This window comes from Cryptomeria japonica, chromosome 9, assembly GCF_030272615.1.
Source record: "Cryptomeria japonica chromosome 9, Sugi_1.0, whole genome shotgun sequence".
NCBI classification, from domain to species: domain Eukaryota; kingdom Viridiplantae; phylum Streptophyta; class Pinopsida; order Cupressales; family Cupressaceae; genus Cryptomeria; species Cryptomeria japonica.
In genome coordinates this window covers 504,007,218-504,013,526 of record NC_081413.1, presented here as the reverse complement: position 1 = coordinate 504,013,526, position 6,309 = coordinate 504,007,218, and positions in this window count along the sequence as shown.

Sequence of the window (6,309 nt, the reverse complement as noted above, 5' to 3'; positions counted from 1 at the left end):
GGCTGAGAATGTCCTGTAGCCTACCACCATGCAGACGTATTTTACCAGTTCATCCTTGATAGAATTAACTGTCATACCTCGTGAATCACTTGTTGAACCGGTGAGCTTGGTCATTTCCGTTTTGCTTACCGTTCTCAGGGCTGGTACTTCCCCTGTGTTGCAGAAACTGGTGACTGCATGAATTACCTCAGGTGTGATATCATGCGTTCTCTCCAGGTACATCTTGTCACCATGGACTCTGCTCAGGATGATTCTGATGTGATCCTCTGTGAAGTCTTCCAGAAAATACACCACATTATGGAGTTTCTTCTTCTCTAAGATATTGAACTTCGGTTTGATCCTTTTATCCTTTCTACAAAATAGACCTAATTGAGTGTGAATGGCCAAGGACCCTATGTCTTCTATCTTGCAATCAATATAGTCATAAATTCCTTCTTCGACTATGACTCCAGCTGGGACTTGTGACAAAGCATTATACTTGGACTTCCTCTGAATGAAATTTTCTGACTCAATGGATGTGCTTGAACTGGTATGAGATGCGGAAGCCATTGAAGAGTATTTCAAGAATACGAAAAATACCTTTCAAACGCGAATTTAGGGCTTCCTGATTCTGCTTTGCTTTGCTCTCCGTCGAATGCCAAATCACCGCTTTGAGTTCTCCACTGTCAATTGCAAACTATACTTGAATCTCCTTCAAATCTCTCCAATTCCTCAAGATCTAAGCTCAAATCACCTTCTTTTTGCTCTGCACTTGAAAACTCTTCTTCACTTGAAAAACTGATAGTGAGAAATGATTTGAAAATTGCATTTATACATGTCTCTCACCTACCATCATTAATGCTCCTATATTAGGGCGTAAACCCTAATTTGCCTCTTTACCATTTCTGGTCTTCTGCCAAGCGACAGGTGTAGCATACCAGTTAAGGTCTTTTATCGGTGTCAACCGGGGGTTCGAAAGCATTTTTCCGTTTGCTCCCCCTAAGCCTTTGAGGCTTAGTTTGTTGGTTCAGATATTTCCACACTAGGTGCAGAAACCGGTTCCTCCTCCAATAATACTGGTTTCTCCTTCCATACTTTCTTCATGTCTTTTTGAAATTTTTCAACATCTATTTCTCCTTCCTGAGTGACTGGTATATCATCAGATATACTTTTTTTGCTTCTGCAAAATATTGCAATGTGACCCGGTTTGTTGCAGTGATAGCAAACAAGTCCAGGTGCTCTCCAAGGTCCATTGTACATGTTTCCATTCTTCCTTCTGCATGTTGCAGCAGTGTGACCATGACCATGACAGATCATACAACTTTCTCTCCATCTGGTTGCCGCTTGATGACCACCGCTTCTTGACTGATGATTGAAGACATTAAACCGGTTGCGGTTCCGGTTCATAAAAGATTCAGGACCAGTTTCTTTGGTCCTCTGAGGATGTCTTCCAGTGTTATCCGTTACAGACCTGCATTCAAATGCTCTATGCCCAAACTTGTTGCATGCATAACAAGGACCATTGAACTTATTGGATCTAGGTATATTGTTGATAAAGTAAGGAAAATTATTGTAGGCTTTGCTCTTACACACATTGGCAGTGTGTCCTTCTTTAAGACAGTTAAAGCAAACAGGTTTGAATTTTTGCTTACCTTTTCCTTTGAGTGTCGGTTGCTTCTTTGATGCTTCAGCATTTTGTCCTTGAGGATTCTCCTTCCTCATGTTCAGAGAAACCAAGACCATTGGTATTCTTTGCTGATCTAGATGACTCAAGCTTTTGCTCTAGCCTGACTGTACTTTTGCCAAACTTAGCTAGTATTTCCTTTGATTCAAAGAGTTCTTTGGAAATAGCAGTGTTTGTCTCCATAAGACTTGCATTTTCTGAGATGGCAATGTTCAGTTCTCCTTGCATGTCTTCTTTCTCCATTCTACTCTCATGAAGGCAAGCAGTTAGTGCACTAATCTCTTGTTTCAACTTGGAGATCTCATGATCTTTGTCTTTTACCAGATCTTCAGTCTTTCTCCAGTTCTCAAGTTCTTGACTAAACCGAATAGTCAGCCCTTCCAACTCCTTTCTCAGATTAGAGTTTGAATCATTCAACCTATTCACTTCAGCAATCATAGCTTCCATGTTAGCTTCATCTTCAGAACTACTTATAGATAGTTCCATCAGCCTCTCTGCATGTTCTCTTCTTTTTGCTTGAGATGCCTTGTATTTGACCATAAGATCATCATAGGCTTGCTCAGACTTGTGAGCCGTTGAGTAAGTTCCCTCAATGTGTATTCTCCCATCTCTCTTTCCAAGTGGTTAAACTTATAGAAAGGTTGGCTCTGATACCAATTGATGAATACTAAGAGGGGGGGGTGAATTAGTATGCCAAAAATCTTTGCACTAAAACACTTACACAGTCTAGAGATAAACTGGTAAAGCAGTCTGACAATCAAATCGGTTATCACACATACAAACCAAAAAGCAAATAAACCATTCACCCATAAAAGCAATGCAACCATAACACAAGATATTTGATGTGGAAACCCAACTGGGAAAAACCACGGTGAGATGGAACTCACAAGTCACTATCTGCAGAATAGAAACTAGACCGGTTAAGGTCTTACAATGTTCCTGTTAAGAATCTCAATCTCTGTTAGGAGATAAGTCCGATTAAAGACTACCTTGTTAGAGGATTTTAGATTCACATGTGTGAACCACCTTGTTAGAGGATTTTACAAAGGCTTTGAGGCCTACCCGGTTAAGGGCTACAAACTTGTCAAAGAGGTGAGTAATCAACAAGTGTTTGATCTATCTATTAACACAAATTGCTTGGTTAGATCCAGTGTTGCTCACAGCTAATGCATTCTAGCATTACTTCAGTCTCCTCTAACTTTCTCTCAGTTACAACTCGATCTTCTCTATTAAGATCGCTCTCTGCTTCCACCTTAAACCCTAGCTCAACATAAACCCTATTTGCAACTTCTTCAACAACACAAAAACCCTAGACATGATGTCCTTTTAAAGGAATCTGATTTCATGTCGTTCCAATAAGATTACATTACATTTTCCTAGGTTCAGTGAATCTAGACATACTTAGTAACACGACACAAGAATCACCGTCAATGTGTCGGCGCCGTCAAACAATCGGTGGATTGGTAACTCATCGCAGAGTGTTACTGGTTCATACAAAATGCCGGTTGCCGGTTTGACAAAAATGAAGACTGGTAAGAATGTGTTGTGCCGCTTTGCTTCCTTGTACCGTTTGTGACCTGCGAACCGCTTGGGGTCGACATGCCGCTTCAGACCGGGAAAACACATTCTGCAAAATCACTACTAGTCTAAAGACTAGAGTACAACATACCAGTTGGAACAAATACCGGTTGAGCATGAGCTCATACATATAAAGGGGATCTCAATACAAGTGTGTGTCCATCAATGACAATCACAACATAAACATAAAAAATGCCAACAATATGTGCACAAGAGCTCAACAAAGAACGAAAATGTGGTTGCAAGTTCGAAAGTGTAGTCGGGGCTGAATGCATGGTGAGGTCGTCAGGGTTTGATAACGAAGGAAGCATCTCCTTATATAGAAGACACTATAAGAAATGGAGGGATAAGATTGAGAGGTGTAAAAGATAAATGGTCGGCTATGATTAGAGGGTAGGTAAAGGAAATAAGAAAATAATAAGAGGGTAGGTAGTGTATGAATTAAGAGATGAATGACATGTGTCATAGGTATAAAAGGTTAATGAATTAATTAAATAAATAAAGATTCATTTAATTAATAGAAGAAGTGAGATCAATTAAATAAATAAGATATTTATTTAATTTAGGAAAAAAGATAATTTAAATAAATAAATGTATTTATTTAAATGAGAAATAATGCCAAAAGAGGATAAATGAATTAATTAAATAAATAAAGATTTATTTAATTAATAGAAGAATTAGGCTAAGATAATTAAATAAATAAAGATATTTATTTAATTAGACTGGACAATTTTAGGTGTCTACAGAGGTTATCCAGGAATAACCCTTCTCCAGCACCCTCCTTATCCTTACTCAGACTATCCTTAGCCATTTCCTTCTCGGGTTCCTTATTCTTCTCCCTCTCAGAATCCATTTCTTTTTCCTCATTAACCTTATCATCCTTCTCCACCATAGGCTAGCTATTGACATTGCCTAAGCTAGCACTGTGAATTGGACTATCTTGGTCGGACATGTCCTTAGCTTCATCTTCCTTTGCTCCCACGTCCTCATCTTTCCAACTTTCCTCACCTCCAGACTCATTTGTTTCCATTTCACTGTCATCTTTTCTGGTATCCTCTGTGTCATTCTTGTCCTCTTAGGTTTTCATCCCAATAGCACTCTTGCTCTTTTTGCTCTGAGTCGACTCTGCCTTGCTGGGTCCGCCTTCCTCCAGCTTTCTCTTGCCTTTCCCTGGAGAAGCAGACAATATCTTGTTTTCCTGAATAACAAGGATTTTGCAGTGCTCGTAAATGAGCAGAATGAGGCCACAATGAAGCACTGGGTTCGAAGGATTCTTGTTGTGTTTGTTGAGAGACCTTGACAAAGACTTGAAGAGGTAGTAGGGCAAGGAAATCCTTTTCTGATGCCTAAAGTGGTTTAATAGCACAAAATGATAAGTATGGGCCCTAGTAAAATGACCTTCCACTATTATGTATTCCATGATACCATTCAACACACAGCCCCAAATTTTTTTGATGTTGGAGGCATCATAATAACCCCCTGTGGTTTTACCTATTTTAGCCCTCTCCTTCTCGTTACGCGGAAAAAGTTTAACCATGTTATTGGAAACTTTAAGATCTCTAAAAAAATTGAGACTTGAGTTGGGCATACCTGTTATAGTCGCAATGAGGTCCGTGTCCAATTTGAACCTCACACCATGGATTTTAAAAGACCCGTTACTCCAATTTTCAGTTATTTTGGAGACAGCAAGATTAACCCTACCTTTATCGTAATCAACCAGCTTCTCCATAAAATTCATCAGGGACCCTTTTTCCAGCTTCGTCCATACTTTTGGCATTTCCTTCCATTTGGATATGTTATCTGGTTCCTCCCTCCTTAGATCCCCTCCCTTATTCAATTTCAAAATGTCACCTCTGTTCTTCTGCAAACTCAGAGCTTCTTTCTCGTTGTCTCTCGAAATTTTGAAAATGTTAACCCACAAAGTGTGCAGAGGGTTAATATCTTTGATTACGATTCTGCCACTTTGCCAAGTAATCATAACCTTTCTATAAATGCATAAATTACTCATTTTAACTATCATAATTGTGCGGTCCTTCTTTCCTCGTGAATCTATCCTTGCTTAGGAGATCTTTAATACTAAAATTGATATTATCTTCCCTGTGCCTAATGGTTTGAGCTTCGAAATATATAAATTCAAAAGTTAAAATAAATAAATAAAGAGATTAATTAAAGAAATTAATTATTCAATAGAGAATATTTGAAAGTGAAATATTAAAAAATAAATAAAAAAATCAAGATTTGTAAATTACAAATTAAAATTAAAATTTCGACATGCACAAATGTTGATATATATATATATATATATATATATATATATATATATATATATATATATATATATATATATATATATATATATATATATATAGATCGGTAAAAGGCCAAAGCTGAAATTTTATTATAAAAAAAAGAATGTTACACCTCCATTCTTTGTGGGCACCGATAGGAAAGAATGGAGGGAAGAAAACCTTCGGTCTAGCCCAAATCCTTTAATGGATCAAAAAAGTCAAATTGATATTTTACCTAAATAATTTTATTCTCCAAGAAATGTAAATTCCTGGTTACATACATTTTCGGGAAATAATGGAAATTTCTTAAGATCAACCTTAATACATCCTATATGTTGAAGATCATACCTTTTCCTCTTTAGATTTCCTTGCTAAGGTATACCATGCCATATAAATCATAGAGATTGGGATTATGCCTGCACATGAGCCCTGTTGCTCCTACTAGCTCATTTAGAAGCACCCGTGTTCCTTAATTCTGCAAAATAGAGCACCTTAACACACCTTACAACCAAGACCATTGTTAGTAGCACTATAAAGCCTTGCTTATCAATAAATTGTCAACAATTAAATTCAACCTTCCATTCTTAGTTGTTGAAATCAACCTCCCATAAAGGTTATCGTACCCTGATTCATCTTTTATTTTCGGACCACATACGCCACTGTTTGTTTTAGTATAAATATAAGAGATTGCCAAGGCTACAATAACCTGAAGGGCAGGTGGAGTAACCAGATATTACAGAGTACATAAATATTCATATACGAAACAAAACTAAAAGCTAA